Source organism: Euprymna scolopes, chromosome 43 (genome assembly GCF_053919585.1).
Source record: "Euprymna scolopes isolate OS-2025 chromosome 43, ASM5391958v1, whole genome shotgun sequence".
Classification (NCBI taxonomy): domain Eukaryota; kingdom Metazoa; phylum Mollusca; class Cephalopoda; order Sepiida; family Sepiolidae; genus Euprymna; species Euprymna scolopes.
The window spans coordinates 21920911-21940539 of NC_136524.1; the positions used below are offsets into that span (position 1 = coordinate 21920911).

At 34.3% G+C, this 19629-nt stretch overlaps 1 protein-coding gene across 4 annotated transcripts in view; it reads right to left on the reverse strand.

The window, feature by feature from the left end:
- Positions 1 to 19629, reverse strand: part of LOC145268230 (nuclear pore complex protein Nup98-Nup96-like) — a 153955-nt gene that overhangs the window by 118259 nt on the left and 16067 nt on the right. Inside the window, exon 2 of one of the 4 annotated variants that reach the window (XM_080123550.1) lies at positions 19167 to 19233. The exons of 2 other annotated variants lie outside the window; for them this stretch is intronic. The gene's annotated coding sequence lies outside the window, so the exon portion shown is untranslated. Of the gene's footprint in view, positions 1 to 5326; positions 5465 to 19166; positions 19234 to 19629 lie in introns of those variants that run through there. One more of the 4 variants, XM_080123549.1, reaches the window with a different exon arrangement.

Consider the following 19629-nt stretch of genomic DNA (forward strand, 5'->3'; position numbering starts at 1 on the left):
AAATAAGTAAAAAAAAGATTTAGTTTCAAATTCGCAAAAAAAGATAATGGCAGGCACGGGAATGAATTTATACTCATTTGATAAAGCAATGACAAAACATCAGAGCAGAAAATCTCATTGTCTGAAAAAACTGCTCTCAAAACAAATGAGGTGCAAGACTTGTATACACAAATGCTTACTGAAACAAAGATTGCGTGTTAAGGATGGTTTTCTGTGGAGATGAACAAATGCGCCGGGCAGACAGTGGGTCTCCTTGCACATAGGATCACCCCCCCCTCCTCCCCAACTTGGAGACTCCTACAATCATTTATGGACAAACGAAATGGCTACCCTGAAGAATACGGAATGCAGTCTTGTTTCAGAGCACATATACAGACTGGAAGAACTTTCTCAGAAATTTGCCAGCAATATTTTCAGAGAAATCCCCAGCAGATCAGAGGTCCAGGGTACACAGTCGAAATAGACAAGTCGCTCTTCAACAGAAGAAAACAAGGTTAGGAGAATCCTCAAACCGGTCTGGGTCTACGGCGGCTATAACACCACTGACAAGGAGGGTTTCTTGGTGACTGTACCAAACCGAAATGCTGAAACCCTCCTTCCAATAATAAACAAATATATTCTGCTGGGGACCACAGTTGTATCCAACTGTTGGAAGGCCTATAACAAAGTTGGAGAAGGATTCCACTATTTTTAATCTTAATACCCCACCCCGGACTAGAGAAACAAACCTAGCTTTAGACTTAACATGCAACATAACATTAGCTACTTTTATTTTCTCTACTGCTCTCCCTCAACCCAGGACTGTACCCTAATAAACAAAGTCTCTGACAGCATAGATACAGCACTCTTCCTCGACACTAGTGCACAAGTACATGTATTTGGTGACTTAAATGTCAACCACAGAAACAGGCTTGGATTCTCTACTTAGACGCAGCTGGTAGCACAATGCATAGCTTCTCTATATCTCACTCCCTATCACAGATGGTTACGTTTCCAACCTGTTTCCCAAACCAGCAAGAACATGCGTCACTTCTAGATATGTTTCTGATCACAATCCCCGATAATTGTATAACGAATGCCCACGGTCCACTTGGGAACGCTGATCATGCAGTGATAATGGTCGAAATCGCCCTAAACTCTAGAGCCAAAACTGAAGAGCCATTGCTCAAAATGACAAAATATTATAAAAAGGCTGACTGGGAAGCCATCAGAGATCTCATCAGAGATGCCCTAGGTGAATCAGAAAGTGGCCATTAAAAATGATGATCAGAACTTTAATAATTCAACTTACTATTTTTCAAAGCTTATAACTACTTGAAAAATGTAATTCAAACTAATTTTTTTCAATTAAAGGAGCAAAGACCAAATTAAAAAAAAAATAAATAACAGGTTTAATAGCAAATTATGCAATATTTGTTTTTTTAAGCGGTTTTCTTTAAAAAAATATAAAGAAAATCAACATATTTTGACTTGCTTATAAATATATGTATATATATAAATGCCAAAAAATCACTTTAAAAAATATATTATTAAATGGGTAGTTCCATTCTTCATTGTTAAGAATTTATCCATATTTATGTTTTAAATTCCATGTATTTTTTAAATAAAAGGATTTTTTAAAGCGAGGGTCCTAGAAAATCGCATTTTCACAACGTATTTTGCGAAGCTGTAAAGAGTTGCTGCTGCTGCTAAAATGAAATTTATGAAACACGGATTCGTCCAAGGGACATAAATAATGTCTCTTTTATCGCGTGTGTTAACCAAAATTAGTATTTTTCATCTTCCATAGTTAAAAAGGAAACGCACATTCACTTAAGTTTTTCCCCTAGAACAAAAAATCCGCTTCATCGCTTTTTTTTTTTTTAATTCTTATAATGAAATAAGAGTTTTTGATTGATATATTTTAATACTTCTTTAATTTTAATTTAATACTTCTAAATTTTTTTTTAAATATCTAAAAAAAACATTCAATGAAATAGAAATATTTGCCGTCAGCGTCTGGTATTTACTTGACGATGTAAGCATAACATGAGCTTCCATTTAAATAAAAAGGTTTTACACTTTGGACTTTACAGGTAAATTTCCAAAATACTATTTTTTTTTTTTTTGCTTTAAATTAGAATATTTTATTTATTGATCTTTTATCTTCAATTTGTGATATATAAAACTTTGGCACATAAATTATTAAAATTTTCATAGACATTTCAAAATGGGGGAGGGGTGAATTTGAAAAAAACAAAAACAAAAAAAAAAAAGAACGTTTCTCTAAAATATTATATTTGGTTTATTGGAAAGAGCATAAAATTTCACATTGACCCTGAAAATATCGTAAAAATTGATAAGATAAAAATCCAGGTTGTACATTTAAACAATGATATAAATGCGGGAGTGCCTCAGGGGTTTATCCTGTGACCTTTATTATTCCTAATATTCATAAATGACAGGAAAACAAATGAACACATATCTAAGGAAATGGCAAAAACACTAGAGGATGACCTCCAATCTTACTAGAATGGGGACAAAAATTGATGGTCATATCCAATGCTGCCAAGACTAAGCTTGTTTTCTTCAATAATTACAAGAAACCTTCTCTACCACCAATAGCAATGGCCAAGAACAAATTACCCGAAAGTACTTGTAAACTCCTCGGCCTAATGTTCACAGGAAACAGGAGTTGGAACAATTATATTGAGAGCATTGCCAGGACCGCCACAAAGGTAGGCTTTCTCTACCATGCTAGAAAGCTACTAACACGCAAAAGTATCCTGTACCTCTATAAGGCCACTATTCGCCCATGTATGGAATATTGTTGTCATATTTGGGCTGGTGCATCTGCTACTAGTCTCTCGCTCCTAGACAAGGTCCAAAAGAGAGCCTCCAACCTGATAGGTCCTGAACTGGCATCTAAGCTGCAGCCTCTGTTCCATCGATGAAATGTTGCATCCCTCTGCTTGTTCTACAAGTATTTTAATGGTGAATGTTCTGACGAACTGCAAGTACTTGTGCCCCCCCCCCGACGTCTGATAAGCAGCTAAATCCCACCCCTATACAGTGGAGATCTCTAGATGTAGGAGAGCTTTCTACTTCAGTAGTTTTTTCTTCAGAACTGCTAGACTTTGGAATTCCATTCCGCCTCCCTGCTTCCAACTGTACTGACATGCAGAAGTTCAAGTGTAATGTGAATCGACATCTTACTACCTAACTCCCTACATAGTACCCCAGTAGCTTATGTCCCTGATAGTAGCCCCCTACACCAAAGTGCCTTGTTTAGGGTGAAAATGTAAGAAAAAAAAAAAAAAAAATTTGACTGTGAATCACAGTTTGCATTTTGTAGACCCTGCGACCAACACAATGAACCATGTTGAAAGGATGTGGAAAGAAGCGAAACAGCAAAACAAGCAAGAATGCAGAATCAACTGGGAGCTTCTAGGTACATGTTTACTTGAATTTATCTGGAGTCAAAAATTTAAAACTATCCTTTTGTCATCATTATGAATCACATTTCTGAAAGCTTCCCGGTTGGGGAGATTCCTTCCATTTCCTCTAACCCCCCCCCCCCCTCTCTTTGCCATAGATAGCTGTTCACAAGTCGAACAAAGGAAAAGATTTCTAAGGAATCTCTAGATCTCAATGCACAGCCGTAAGAAAAAACTTTTTCCTGTACTTTCACCTAACAATTTACGATTTTTTGTAAAAGATTTTCAGCTTTTATTTTATACTAGCGAGGGTGCCCGGCGTTGCCTGGGTGTTTGTAGGTGTGTGTGGTGTTAAATAAAAAAGAACCCGGGGGGAGGGAGGGATCGAACCGGAAGCCCTGAGGCGAAGTTTGAAAATAAAATCGGCCAGCCAGAATGAATTAGTGAAAGATGTTTGAATTTATTTAAGAACCGAATTGACAGGTGCGCAGCCGGAAGTCGCCGAGCGTTACGACGACGACGTAGGTTTGTTTGTTATAAGCGAAGTAAAAAAAAAAAAAAAAAAAAAAAAAAAACGTTAACACTTAAGTGGGAAAAAAAACAACAAAAAAAAAAACTAACGTAAGGCAAACGATGAAAACAGAAAAACGAACACGTGAAAAATGGCTTAAATAAGCCTGTTTCGATATTAAAATTTAAAAAAAAAAAAAAAAAAAAAAAAAAAAAAAAAAACGGTGGGTACCCGGGTGTTTTTGGGTGTGTGGTCAGGGGTGGATAAGCGAAGTAAAAAAAAACGAACGTTACGTGAAAAATGGCTTAAATAACACTAGTTCAATATTTAAATTTAAAAAAAAAAATCGGGGGGGGGGGGGGGGGAAAGAAAAAGAAAGACATCTCACACCACGATTCGAACCCAAAACGTTTAGATAATGAACCAACGCGCTAATAAACTGACCTAACGGGATGTACATGTTTTTCCACTATTTAAAGTAAATCAGGTCATGACGTCATCTGACGCATGTGTAGAACCGGTCGAGAGGGCCGTTTTTGTTGACCCTACCCATGTCGAAAATTGTCGATTTCGGGGTGAAAAAAAAAAAAAAAAAGAACTTTTTTGGCCAATTTTTCGATATTTTTTGAGCGAAGGATGGAGCTTGATACCGAGTTTGTGAATTTTTGCAGACACACAAACATATATATATATATATATATATATATATATATATATATATATATATATATATATATATATATATATAAAAATAAATACTGTACTTACATATAACAATTTACGGTTAAAAATAAAATATTCATCTTTTCTTGAAAAAAAAATTATATTCAGTCACTTTACGTTTTTGTTATTTTTATTTAGTGTATTTCTATTTTTTCTGGTTGGTTTGTTTTGAAATTAGTCCGTATGTTACTGCGCTTGGCTTAATCTGATGATTGCCAGTCACACCCGATCCTAGATTGCTGGGAAATCATGAGAATCCGGGTTAAATTCTGCAAGAGTACCCTAAAATAAGGTTTCTTAATTTTTCTGTTAGCATTATTTATAGAAAAGTATTCTTATATAGATAATATTTATTTTTTCATCTAAAATACAAGTGTTTGTAGTTTGTACAAATATGTAAATTAGATATGTTAAAAATACAAAAAAATTTTGTAAATTTCTCTAAATGCTTAAAGTGACATAATTAGAATGATTGCATCAACGTAGAGGAGAGAAAGAAGAAAGATAGGCAATTTTAGTTAATAGTCTAAAACAAATTCTAACAAATGTAACAATGCCAGAACTAAGTGATTTTTTTTTTTTTTTTTGTGATGTGTATTTTATGTTATTAAAGTATGTAGGATAAAAAGCTTTAGGGAAAAATTATAGAACTCACATTTAGTATAATAATACATACCTTGTTTATGTTAGTATTTATCAGTTTGGAAGATTTTTCTTATAAACAATGCACTGTATTCGGTAATTAACAGAATTACTTTTTAGAAACAATCTAGTTTTTCCAGACTTTGTATGTTTGAAAAAAGTTTCATTGATGTTAATGAAATTTCCACATGATGTCATAATGGTTGAATGGTAGCTATATGATGAAATGCAGCTCTCTTTATGATGTCATTGACAGTACATGGTAACAAGATTAAAAAATAAATAAAATCCAGTTTTAGTAGTACCTATTTACAATGCCTCCCCACAGGACAGAATCCAATAGATTCTGTGCTGTTTGACAAACTCCCCGTGCTGGTTTTACAAGTACTTCTACGGAATGGGATGAACATACTCCACATGTATACCATCCCTGAACGAAAATACTGAATTAACCCACAGCAAAATCCAACCCCTTCATTGTAGGAGTTCATCGGTACCAGAAAATTTTCTAGTCTATTAGTTTTTCCTCAAGTCATTTGTTTTTGAAATTGTCCCCCTGCTCCTGACCATGCCAATATGCAATAATTGAAACATGAACAACTTCTCATCTGGGTTGCCTCTTCATAAATCTTGCCCCTAATACAGTAGCTTCTTCCGTTTCAGTGGCAATATGCCTTGGTTGGGTGAAAACAAAAACAATTTATAAATTGCTAATATAATACACTAGTAGGGAAATCTGACGCCTTTTGTCTTGTTTGAATATATTGCAAGATTTATTTGGTTTAACAACTGCTAAATCGCCCCCACCTGCCTCTCCAAAATATGATTCTCTTTTTAGGATATTACATATGAACGCACTGAAAAACTTGGCAGAAATAAAATATATACATTTTTTTTCCCCATAGGCATCAATCACCACTTATCAAGGCTCAGAGGCCACTCGAGGATTAGGGTTAAAGAGTGTACAGTAGTCAATTGGACAATATAGTAATCGATAGTAATGGAAATTCGGTAAATTTGTTAACTTAAGTGGAACGGCTCATCAAGAACCTGTTTACGTTGGACTTGAAGACAACCGTATTGTAGTAAGCTGGAAAGCAGAAGACAGTTCCACAGGCGTGCAGTTCTAAGAAAGCAGCTTTGTTCATGGAATCTACGCTTAGGTTTAGGCATAGATAAAGAGGGGGGGATTATTGATAGTGTTTTCAGGTAGACGAGTGTTTCTTGTGAAAGTTTAGCGAGGGAGGACCATAGATTGAAGTTCAGTCGAGCACTTGCCACAAAAATAACGATAAAACGAAGACAGATTCGCAAACATCTCTTCTGTGAGATAGAGGTTGCAGGGAAGAGAAAAGGACATTTCCTACAAGGCTACAAAGTCTATTTTGAACTCTTTCAAGGCAGGATAAGTCCTTTCTAGCAGCTCTTGCCCAGATGTGGCAACAGTACTCCATCCTTGGACATACCTGGCTCTTATACAGGTAGAGAATTGCATCAGTAGTGAGATATCTACTGGAGCGATAGAATAATCCCACCATTTTTCCAACAACCTTGGCAACAGATTTGATATACGTGTTCCATTTCAGATCAGGAGTAAAGGTCAGACCCAAGAAGCTTGTCAAAATAGGAGCTTCCGCAAGATGAGAGTCATTCATTTCAATTGATGCCAGAGGGGGATCAGAGCGTTGGTGTAAATATAGCAGCTTGGTTTTATATGCATTAAAAGTAACCAGCCACCTCTTTCCCCATTGTACCACGTGCTCAAAATCAGGAGAGAGAATCGAAGAGAACTTTGTTGTTTATGGCCTTAGATGTGCTACCATAGATGGTAGTGTCATCAGCATAAATGTCTACGAATGATGTAAGGATGTGATTTGGAAGATCATTAATGTAGATCAGGATGGACCCCTGAGGGACTCCAGCATTAATACTGTGAGCTTCTGATTTTTGCCCATCAACTACTACTCTTATGAACCTATCAGAAAGAAATGATTTAATAATTAAGACATTTCCAGCTTTACCATAGCTAGAGATCTTGTGAAGTAAACCTTTATGTCATACCCTATCAAAGGCCTTTGATATATCAAGGGGCAACTGCTCCAGAAAGGTTGCCTTCGTCGAGAGATTCGCTAATCCTAAGAGATAACTGTAAGCTCATCTGTTGTAGATCTAGCAGAACGGAAACTATATTGTGTGTCACTAAGAAGGTTATTTTTGCTGAGATGGTTGATTACTTTTCTATTTAACAGATTCCAGCAACTTACTCATGACGCACAGGAGACTTATTGGCCTGTACTGAGAGGGGGATGATTCTTAAATACAGGGCATACTGATGAGATTTTCCAGGGTGATTGGAAGCTATTCTCCTTAAGACAATGTTTAAACAGTTTTGTAAGTATGGGCACTAATTCTGGTTGAAGTTTTTTTGAGTACTATAATTGGAATACTGTCAGGGCTGGTTGCTTTACTGGAATCAAGGTTTTTGATTAGCTTGGCAACATCACATACAGATATTTGTACATCACATAACATGTTTTCTGATACAGGAGGAAATATTAGGGGTTGGCAGCCCTGATCGCAAAGGGTAGAATTAGCTGCAAAGTTCTTTGCAAAGAGTTTGGCTTTGTCTGATGCTGACGAGATTACCTCAGGTCCATTGATGATAGTTGGGATAGAGCACACACATACTTCTGTTCAGGATTCGGTTTGCTATTTGCCAAAACTGGTGGGAACCAAGCCACTGCTCAGCTACTTTGGACTTGTGTTCTTTATTAATTTTTTTACAGTGGTTGCTGGCAGTCCTGAAACCAGTTTTAGTCTCAGTACATCTGTTACGTTGGAAGCAATGGAAAAAGTGATTTCTGTGCACAATGGCAGCAACACATTCTGGAGAGAACCACGGCTGGCTGTTGGATTTTTGTTGGAACATTTTTGAGGGTGTGAAACGGTCTATACCTACAATTAATCATTAGGTCAGGTCTGATACTATAGAGGACACATCCTTTTTAAACATGGAATGAAGAGGTAGATCTGATATAAATATACGGAAGCTATCCCAGTTAGCCATAGAGTATCTATATACTGTATGATGAAGAGGTACATCTGATGACCTGTTACATTTCATTTTTATCTTAATTTATACAACAGAGTGGTCGGAAGATCCAAGTAGAGACAGAATGGAAACTGAACACAGTTCAGGGCAAGTTGTGAGAAAAAGATCTAAGAGACTCGCATACTGGCCATCAGTGTCGGGCACACGGGTGGATTCGTGAACAATCTGAGTGAGGTCATAAGCAATGGAGAAATCGTGACAGAACCTCCCCTCAGTCTTGTTTGAGTGAAATAGTCTGTCCAATGCCAGTTTCGCTTAGGAATAATATTAGGTCTGGTTTAGTCTCCTGTAATTGGTTTTCAACCTCTGGAAGGTTAGAATGTAGACCCCTGATGTTGAAGGAGACATGGTAGTGGGAGTCTATGTCGGAAGTTGGAGATCCGAGTTTAATCATGTGTTTTTTATTGACACTTTTCATGATGGAGTTTTAGAATTTGTGGACTAGGTCAACAGACTTGCAGAGAGGGAAAATAAAAGAAATTTTTTTTTTGTAGCACATAAGGCAAAGCCAAACAATTACCCACTAATATGGCATTGAGAGGGTCCCCACCAGAAGCTACTGCATGGTCCAGAATCCATTCACCAAATGGCAATACAGCAGCCCCAGTACTTTGCACCTGCTGATAGGAAAGCCTCCAAGGTTCGGGTCCCTGACTATACATAAATAGAATATAAAATAATCTTAGGTTTTTTTTCATTCTAATATTTTAGGGCAGTCAACCAATTTTTTTTTTTTTTTACAGGAAATAAATCCTGCGGGTTTATTTTATTTTAATTTTATTTATTTTTTTTATTTCATTTTATATTGTTTTTTTTTTTGTTTTGTTTTTTTTAGATAATTATGTGTTTTTAAGATCTTATAGGAGGAGGAGGTGGCGGCAGCTTTCTACTTAGACTTCAGGTTAATGGTAGGATACTCTTAAACAATAGAATTATCTTAATGCGTAAAATAAAAACATGTTTGGTACTTTAGGTACAGAAAAATATTCAAATTTTCAAAATTTCATGACAAAATTCCACATAGGGGATTGATACCAAGCTTTTAAGCACTGTGGGGGAATCAAAAAATCTGCCACAAGTGGCCGTTTCATAGCATTAACCTTTTTATCATTACTTTCCTAAAAAGTCTTTAAATATATCATGCAAATTATTATTTATTAAAGCATGTGAAAAGATTCATTTCCGAACAAAATGGTGTTAGTTTGAGAACTTAAAGCGCTTTGGTTTTTTAAATATGACTACATCAATAGAATCAGTAATGTCCAAGGGATATTTCAAGGTAATTGTATTAAAATAAGTATTTTATTGTAAAATATGACTTCACAGAATATTAGCTCTACAATAAAAAAAAACAAAATTTACATGAATTAAAGTGTACTTTACAACTGGGCCATGCTACAGAGGGACCTGCTCATATATTATATAGACACACTTTATTTTTACATAGGCAGTAATATGTTACTAAACAGTCCTGAGCATGTTTCAGTCAACTAGTTTTTAGTAACTAGAGACCTCTTCAGATGATACAGCTTATACAGAAGCAGTTGGCCAACCAAAACATGCCCATGACCGTGTCGCAACATATTACTGCTTATGTAAAAACTAGTAAAAAAAGTATATCTTGCTCTACTTTGGTATTGAGCACTATTGTATCAACCTCGTTAAACTCCATTGCTTACTTTACCTCTGGAAAATAATAACCTTAAATTTATATTATATATATATATATATATATATACCCACACACACACACCACTTGGCAAACCTATCATAAAATATGCTCAAATATATTTTAATTTATGAATATTTAGTACTTACAGAGCCAATATTCTAATTGATTATTTTCTACTCAATCTATTATGCAGTGATTTCAAGTTAAAGAGAAAAAAAAAAGACCTGGGTGCCATCAGCTAGAATTGAAACCTAAACACAGCTCTAGCTTTATTCATTACTGTTTGACAGTATTTTAATTGCATACAAAACAAAACAAAAAACTTATAAAAAATGTTTTTAAATATATAAATGTTTATTTGCACATGCGTAAAAATAACGTCTAGTCGCCTTATGCCTACCAAGTTTCAATTGTTTTTCGATATTTACCCCATAGCAACTATTTTTACTGATTAAAAACCAAATGGGATTTCTTCCATAGGTTCAAATCCCCTGTATATCAAGTTTTTAAGTCTTGAGACTAAAAAAAGTATGGAGTATGGTAGATACCATTTCTCACACAGATAAGGTCACTTCTCTAATATATATATATATATTAGATTAATAATGCAATTTCTACCAGTAACAGGGTTCTTGGCTCAGTTAGTAATATACAGGACATTAGCAGAGTTCCAGTGTTTCAAAACTAACTAGGTATAGCCACACTGATGAATCACAGATAAAACATTTGGAGATTATCTATCTGTCTATACACACACACACAATAGCTGAAGTACCCAGTGTTGCCAGGTCGCATATGATATATTTGAATATTTTTTCCTTGTACATTATAATAAAATAGATTAAACAAAATTCATAATAGTGATATTTTTTTGCTTTTGCTGATATATATATATATATATATATATATATATATATATATATATATATATATATATATCTATATATATTCACGAAAATTAATTATTCTACTGTAAGCAAAGTATTGTAAAAATAATGGGCAACAGAACTGAGAATTTGTCCCCTGTCATTCAAGATTTCCTTAAAAGTATGAACTGTATTTGTCTTTGGGCTTGATGGATTTCATTCATTGCAATGAATTTTGAACTTTGTTACAAAAACTGCATAATGTGAAGAAAGGAATTTTATTCAAAATCTAATGATTATAATTTATCAGTTACGAAGAAAACTGAATGCAGTAAATGTTTCAAGAAATTTTTTTAACAACAGAACTACAAACACGCATACGAAAATTTGTAAGGAAATTTGCATCAGAAAAATACAAAATAATGCAAGCAGTCAGAAAATTTATAGTTTTTGTTAGAAATTAATATTTGTTTATCTAATCGATAAATGAATATAAAATACATAGGCATGTTTTCATATACGTAATGCAATGTTTAAAATTTTTCTGAAAAAAAAAAAAAAAAAAAAAGCACGCTTTCGGAAACATTAGAATTTTTGTATGAAATTATTTTTTATCTAATCAGTTAAAGAATAAAGATGCATATATATTCATATATTTGAGTTAATGTCAGAAATTCTTGTTTTTATAAATAAAGGAAAAATAACATCTGAAATTCTTATTCTAAAAATAAAAAAATGCATGCATTTGGAAACGTAAGATTTTCTGGTACTTGTGCAGTGTACGAACCATGCTGTAATAGCACTTAGAAAGTCATTCTTAACATGAGAGGGGGCTTGTTAACTATTCTGCACTTTCACTTAACAATTTAATGATAAAAAGATACCATAAAATTGTAATTCAACTTTGAAATCCAATCTGGAATTTGACACTGTGCATACACTGCAAAAACACCAAATTTTTCTTTGAAATTAGTATTTGTTTATCTAATCAGTTAAAGAATAATAAAAAAAAAAAAAAAAAAATTAGATATGTCGGCATATATTTGAATTAATGTAAATGCCTATTTCTTTAAAAATAAATTAAAAAAAACAAGCATTTGGAAACGTTAGAATATGTTTGTATGAAAACGAGGTGGATACGTTTTCTTATGAAAATCATATTCACGGAAATTAATTATTCTACTGTAAGCAAAGTGTCAAAGGTAACAGTCCATGTATTGTTATCATAAATGTAAAATATAAAGTACATGAGATATTTTATCTGATTAGGGATTAAAAAATTTTTTTTTTAAATCAACCTGTATTTTGTGTTGTCGTATTGTTCTGCGTAAGAAAGCTCTATTAGAAAAAGTTAAAGTAATAACAACGCACGCATTCATAAAAATTTGGAGTTTTTTGGTATTAATATTTGTTTATCTAATTGATGTATAAATATAAATAAAAAAAATGATATGTTTTCGTAAATGTAAAGTAAAAAAAAAAAAAAAAAAAATCCACGCATTTGGAACGTTAGAATTTTTTATACTTGTGCAGTATACAAATTATGCTGAAAAAGTGTCATTTAGAAAGTCATTCTTAACATGAAGAGGGAGGCTTTTTAACAGTTCTGCACTTCCACCTAACAATTTAACTTTGAAATCCTATCTGAAATGTAACACTGTGCATATACTGAAAAAACACTGAATATTTCTTTGAGATTCATAATTGTTAATCTAATCAGTCAAGGAATAATAAAGATATATAGGTCAGGGTTCATATATTTGAACTGGCTCATGATTTTTATAAAAATAAAAAACATGCTTGCATTCAGAAGCATTAGAATTTTTGATTCTAAAATATTTGTCTAGTTGATAAATGAATAATAAACATATAAAAGTTTTTCTTCGTATTTACAAATTCAAAACAAGTAAAATTTGTGCATTATTTCATTTTTATTATTATTACATTATTATTTTAATACAAAGACATGAAAAAAATGAGTTAGTGTCATCAGCTAGAATTGAAATCAAAACATCTAGTGTTCCAGTCTGATGTTTTCTAAACAACTTGAAGGAATGAAGCGAATATGCACATGCACATAAGAAACAAACATGTTGGCTTGTGGAAATGGACGTTTTGCATGTAAATTTGCCAATGTCTGTATGCGATATACATGATATACATGCATGTAAACAAGGATATTATTCGCTATAAACCATCTTTGTTGCATGAATATTATTTCCTAAGAACTTTAGTGTTATGTGACCTATAGTTTAATTGTTGGATATTCACACACACAAACTGTTTAAATATATATATATATATATATATATATATATATATATATATATATATATACATACACACTGTTTTATGTATCTACATAAAATTTTATGCAAATATTTTCAGTATTTATTTTGACAGTGCTCGATACGCAAGAGAATTAGGTAATAAGTTTTGGAAATATATATATGGCATTTGAACTACACAAAATTTTCCGCACATCATCCTTGTGAGGATCCTACTATTGCATGGAATTGATGTTGCTTTGTGTTTTTACACATCTCCATGGTACTGCAATAACCTAACGAATACTCAAAGATGAAATTCTCTAGCTTAATCGCCAGTTACATTTTCAAAACTGGCTAATATATAATATAATTATATTTTCGATAAAGGAAATAGCGATTTCCACTTTGCATTGAGATAATACACTGTCCTAAAAATAATTCAATGCCTTTCCAATTATAAGTACCCCCACCCCCCCAAAAAAAATGAAAAACATTTATAATGCAACACAATTCCTTCTCTTTGACCACTAGAAGGTTCTGGATTCAACTGGTAGAGCACTGGAATCAGTCACTGGGGTCCCAGTTTAGAATCTTACCAGGTTTGAACACACATTGATAACGGTTTTTATAGATGACATCCTTTTGTTACTTAAAAATTTATGACACCAAAAAGGATTTTTCCAGATGCTGAGGTTATCTGTTGTGCTTGAAGACAAGCATATAAAACAGCAAGTAATGGTCAGAGTTTTAGTATATGAACATATATACTATGTAATGTTTATCCATTGCAGAATTTCTTAAATGTAACAAATGACTGAATTTTGTGATTTGGCTCGATCTCAAATAATTTTTTCAGGCATATCTGAAGTTACAGTTCGAGTTATTCTAGATTATATGTCATTTGTCAAAAATATGAAAAAATATAAATTTGATTTTAAGTTCAAATACTGAAATCATAATATCACTAGAAAAGTATTAAAAGCACATGTTACAAGAATAAAAGTATAAAATCATATAAAAATGTAAAATTTAATCGTCATAAATCCTACAAAAAGAAATATAAAAAAATCTGATTTTCTATGTAACAATCTTCAAGAGGTGAACATTGGTGCTTTTCATGATAGTGCCAATATTTACTGTTTGACATCACATTCACAGTGCCACTCATAACACCCATAAAATTGAAATCCAGTTTAGTTTAAGCATATGCATATATCTTTTTATCCATCATTTATGACTTAATATTTTACCCCAATGATTTACAAGAAAATTCAATAAGTTTGTAAATTAACTTAATTTGCTTATCCTGGAACCAATTACTGACATATTGCAAGATATACTGCCATATGATAATGCCAATTTTGAAGTTCAAATCTCATAACTTTTGAAAAATTAGGAATATTTACAGAATTAAGTTTTTGAACTACATGTAAAAAACTCTTTTCAAGGAATGTAATTAAATAATGATAACTTAGGAGGAAAAAGAAAACAGACTATTTTCTTTATTTCATAAAATATATAAAGAAAACCATCTACTTAAAGATCGATTTGGTGGTATTCTCTTTATTTGTCACTCAGTCCTCATTTTTTTTAATGAGTGACTTTTCTGAAAAAGGGAGAAGAAAAAGCTGTATTCTAGGTTGGCAGTATTTTGCGTGAACAGTCGACAGAGATGGCGGAAATTTTCTGTTCTATGTCTATCATTGTAGCCATGTCATTAGTAAGGGTGCTGGAGGCAAACGTTTTATCTGGGCTGACATTATCCGCCTGATAATCAGGGACCCGAACCTTGGATTAACCACTAAGGAGGCTGTCCTATCAGCAGGTGCAAAGTACTGGGGCTGCTGTATTGCTATTTGGTGAATGGATTCTGGACCATGCAGTAGTCTCTGGTGGGGCCTCTCGATGCCATACTAGTGGGTAATTGTTACGGCTTTACCTTATGTGCTACAAGAAAAAAAAAAAAATTCTTTGTTATTTTTCTCTCTTTGTTTCCCCTCTCTGTCCTGCTCTAAGCAAGTCTGACGACCTAGTCCACAAACTCCAAAATTTCATCATGACAAGTTTCAATAAAAAATACACAAACCCGGATCTGAAACTTCCAACGTAGGCCCCACTACCATGTCTCCTTCTCCAACATCAGGGGTCTACGTTCTAACCTTCCAGAGGTTGAAGCCCAATTACAGGAGACTAAACCAGACCTTTTATTTTTAAGCGAAACTGGAATTGGACAGACTATTTCCCTAAATGAGTTCGTAATTAAAGGATACTCTAACCTAACTTCCAAATCTGACCCCCAAGATCGCCATGGGCATGGAATATGTGCCTATATAAAAGATGGCTTTCCATGTGATAGGGACATCTCCAGAGAAGATCCTAACTTACCCTATATGTGCTTTAGCTCACACTACGGCATTTATATTTACTCTCTATCGCCCCCATAACAGCGGAGTTACTATCTTTAAAAGCATATCTGAGAAAATTGACCAAGTTCTATCAGCATATCCTTCAGCTAACATTCACGTATGTGGAGACTTCAATGTTCACAATGTGGAATGGTTGACCCACTCAAACAAGACTGATGATGAAGGGAGATTCTGTCATGATTTCTCCATTGCTTATGACCTCACATGAACCCACCCGTGTGCCCGACAATGACGGCCAGTATGCAAGTCTCCTTGACCTTTTTCTCACAACTTGCCCTGAACTATGTTCAGTTTCCTTTCTGTCTCCTCTTGGATCTTCCGACCACTCAGTTGTATCAATTAAGATAAAAATGAAATGTAATAAGTCCTCAGACGTACCTCTCCATCGTACAGTATATTGATACACTATGGCTGACTGGGATAGTTTCCGTACATTCATATCGGATCTTCCTCTGCGTTCCATGTTTAAAAAGGATGTGTCGTCTATAGTACAAGACCTGACCTAATGATTAATTGTAGGTATAGACAATTTCATACCCTCGAAAAGTTCCAGCAAAAACCTAACAGCCAGCCGTGGTTTTCTCCAGAATGTGCTGCTGCTATTGCGCACAGAAATCACTTTTTCCACTGCTTCCAACGTAATAGATGTATGGAAACTAAAGGTGCTTTCAGGACTGCCAGCAACCATTGTAAGAAAGTAATGAAGAACGCAAGAGAGTTGTATGCTCAGTCTGTAAAGTCCAAAGTAGTTGAGCAGTGGCTTGGTTCCCACCAGTTTTGGCAAATTGCAAACAGAATCCTGAACAGAAGCGTGTGCTCTATCCCAACTATCATCAATGGACCTGAGGTAATCTCGTCAGCATCAGACAAAGCCAAACTCTTTGCAAAGAACTTTGCAGCTAATTCTACCCTTTGCGACCAAGGCCGCCAACCCCTAATATTTCCTCCTGTATCAGAAAACACACTATGTGATATACAAATATCTGTATGTGATGTTGCCAAGCTAATCAAAAACCTTGATTCCAGTAAAGCAACCAGCCCTGACAGTATTCCAATTATAGTACTCAAAAAACTTCAACCAAAACTAGCACCCATACTTACAAAACTGTTTAAAAGTTGTCTTAAGGAAAATTGCTTCCCATCACCCTGGAAAATCTCATCAGTAGGCCCTGTATTTAAGAATTCAGGTGATCGCTCATCCCCCTCTCAGTACAGGCCAATAAGTCTCCTGTGCGTCATGAGTAAGTTGCTGGAATCTGTTAAATAGAGAAGTAATCAACCATCTCAGCAAAAATAACCTTCTTAGGGACACACAATATGGTTTCCGTTCTGCTAGATCTACAGCAGATGTGCCTACAGTTATATCTCATAGGATTAGCGAATCTCTCGACAGAAGCAACCTTTCTAGGGCAATTGCTCTTGACATATCAAAGGCCTTTGATAGGGTATGGCATAAAGGTTTACTTCACAAGATATCCAGCTATGGTATAGCTGGAAATGTCTTCTCAATTATTAAATCATTTCTCTCTGATAGGTTCATAAGAGTAGTAGTTGATGGGCAAAAATCAGAAGCTCACAGTATAAATGCTGGAGTCCCTCAGGGGTCCATCCTGGGCCCAACTCTTTTCCTGATCTACATTAATGATCTTCCAAATCACATCCTTACATCATTCATAGACATTTTTGCTGATGACACTACCATCTATGGTAGCACATCTAAGACAGTAAACGACCAAGTTCTCTCCGATTCTCTCTCCTCTGATCTTGATCACGTTGTACAATGGGGAAAGGAGTGGCTGGTTACTTTTAATGCATCTAAAACCAAGCTTCTATCTTTACATCATCAATGTTCTGAGGAGTGGCTGGTTACTTTTAATGCATCTAAAACCAAGCTTCTATCTTTACATCATCAATGTTCTGATCCCCATCTGGCATCAATTAAAATGAATGGCTCTCGTCTTGGGGAGGCCTCAAGTTTTGACAGGCTTCTGGGCTTGACCTTTACTCCTGATCTTAAATGGAATACGTACATCAAATCTGTTGCCAAGGCCGCTGGAAAAATGGTGGGATCCTTCTATCGATCCAGTAGATATCTCACTGCTGATGCAATTCTCTATCTATATAAGAGCCAGATACGTCCAAGGATGGAATACTGTTGCCACATATGGGTAGGAGCTGCTAGAAAAGACTTGTCCTGCCTTGATAGGGTTCAAAATAGACTTTGTGGCCTGGTGGGAGATGTCCTTTTCTCTTCGCTGCAACCTCTATCTCACAGAAGAGATGTTGCAAGTTTGTCTCTGTTGTCTCTGCTTTATCATTATTTTCATGGAAAGTGTTCGACTGAGCTTCAATCTATGGTCCCCTCCCTCGCCAAACTTTCACAAGAAACACTAGACTAGCTGAAAACATTATCAATAATTTTCCCCACTCTTTATCTGTGCCTAAACGTAAACATAGATTCCATGATCAAAGCTTCTTTCTTAGAACTGCATGCCTGTGGAATTGTCTTCCGTTTTCCTGCTTTCCAGCTGTCTATAATATGGTTGTCTTCAAGTCCAACGTGAACAAGTTTCTGATGAGCCGTTCCACTTAAGTTAACAAATTTACCGAACTTCCATTACTATTGATTACTATATTGTCCTTTTGACTACTCTACACTCTTTAACCCTTATCCTTGAGTGGCCGATCGGTCTTGATAAGTGGTGACGCCTATGTAAAAAAAAAAAATTAAAAAAAAAAAAAAAACTATATAATAGTATACCAGCAAGTGGTATTGTCAATAATCTGCAAACAACATCTAGACTGGCTCAGACAATTTTGAAAGATTTTCAACATAATACTAAAACTGATAATCTTGTTTCGTCGATATATTAGAAGATAGTAAATAGGTGAGAAGGGAATGAGTTGAAGTAGGACATAAAAAAATAAAGTCTCATAATCTAAAGAGACAGAGTTCAATCCCTGTACAGATAATACACTTATCTTCAATTTTACTATCACAAATTAAGGCAGCAAAACGTTAAAACTTAATATACTGGGAACAAAAAAAAATGGAAATAAAAATGTTTCGTAAATAGTTGTTAACTACCAATAAGTCAATGTACTTTCAAAATATCTAATTTACCTTTACAAAATGTAAACGTTCATGTACAATGTATCAATATTGACCCAACAAGTCAAGGTCATCTAGTTTAGCATTAGTCAACAAAATTGTGGTGTATCACAGAAGTGTAGTCTCTAAACTTGAGTAACATTACTTTCAGAATAGAAATTGTTTTTTTTTCGTAAGGTTCATATGGTTTCTATTTGTAAAAAATATTTCATAGTTTATTTTCTAACTTCAGAAAAGTTTTTAAAAAATCTCAATTTTCTTTATTCTGTGAGCAAACAATCATACTGCAATACTTTCTAGAAGAAAAGAACAGATGCATTTGGAAAATACGTCTATAAAATCTGCACATTTAGCAACAAAAATAGTATTTCAAACTAAAGCATAGCAAACCAATAGACAGCCATTGATGAACTTACCTATATGGTGTAGCAGCTTATGGCTACACAGTCATTTTTTAAATATACTTCATTTCTACATCATAATCTACAAAAACAAAATTCAATCTTTTACAAACATAGAATGCATTTTTAAAGTATTGCTATGTTTGATCATTAAACTTTTCAGCAGAACTTTTCCAAATAAAAAAAATAAAAAATATAAATGGACCATGAAATAAAAAAGTGGAGATTAAATGGACACTGTATACATAGAGAATGAACACTTATGCCTCAGTCAATGTAATTAAATGATTCTATGATGAAAAGTTCAGATTTTTCCCCCATTTAACAAAATATTACTACCCACAGCAACAAGTGGTTTACTTATAAATGCCATTGCAAACTGCCCTACATATGTGAATCATAGCACAAACTTTACCGAGCCTCACAAAATCCATATTAATACTTTTTATAATAAATTAATCAAGAATTTTAATTTTAC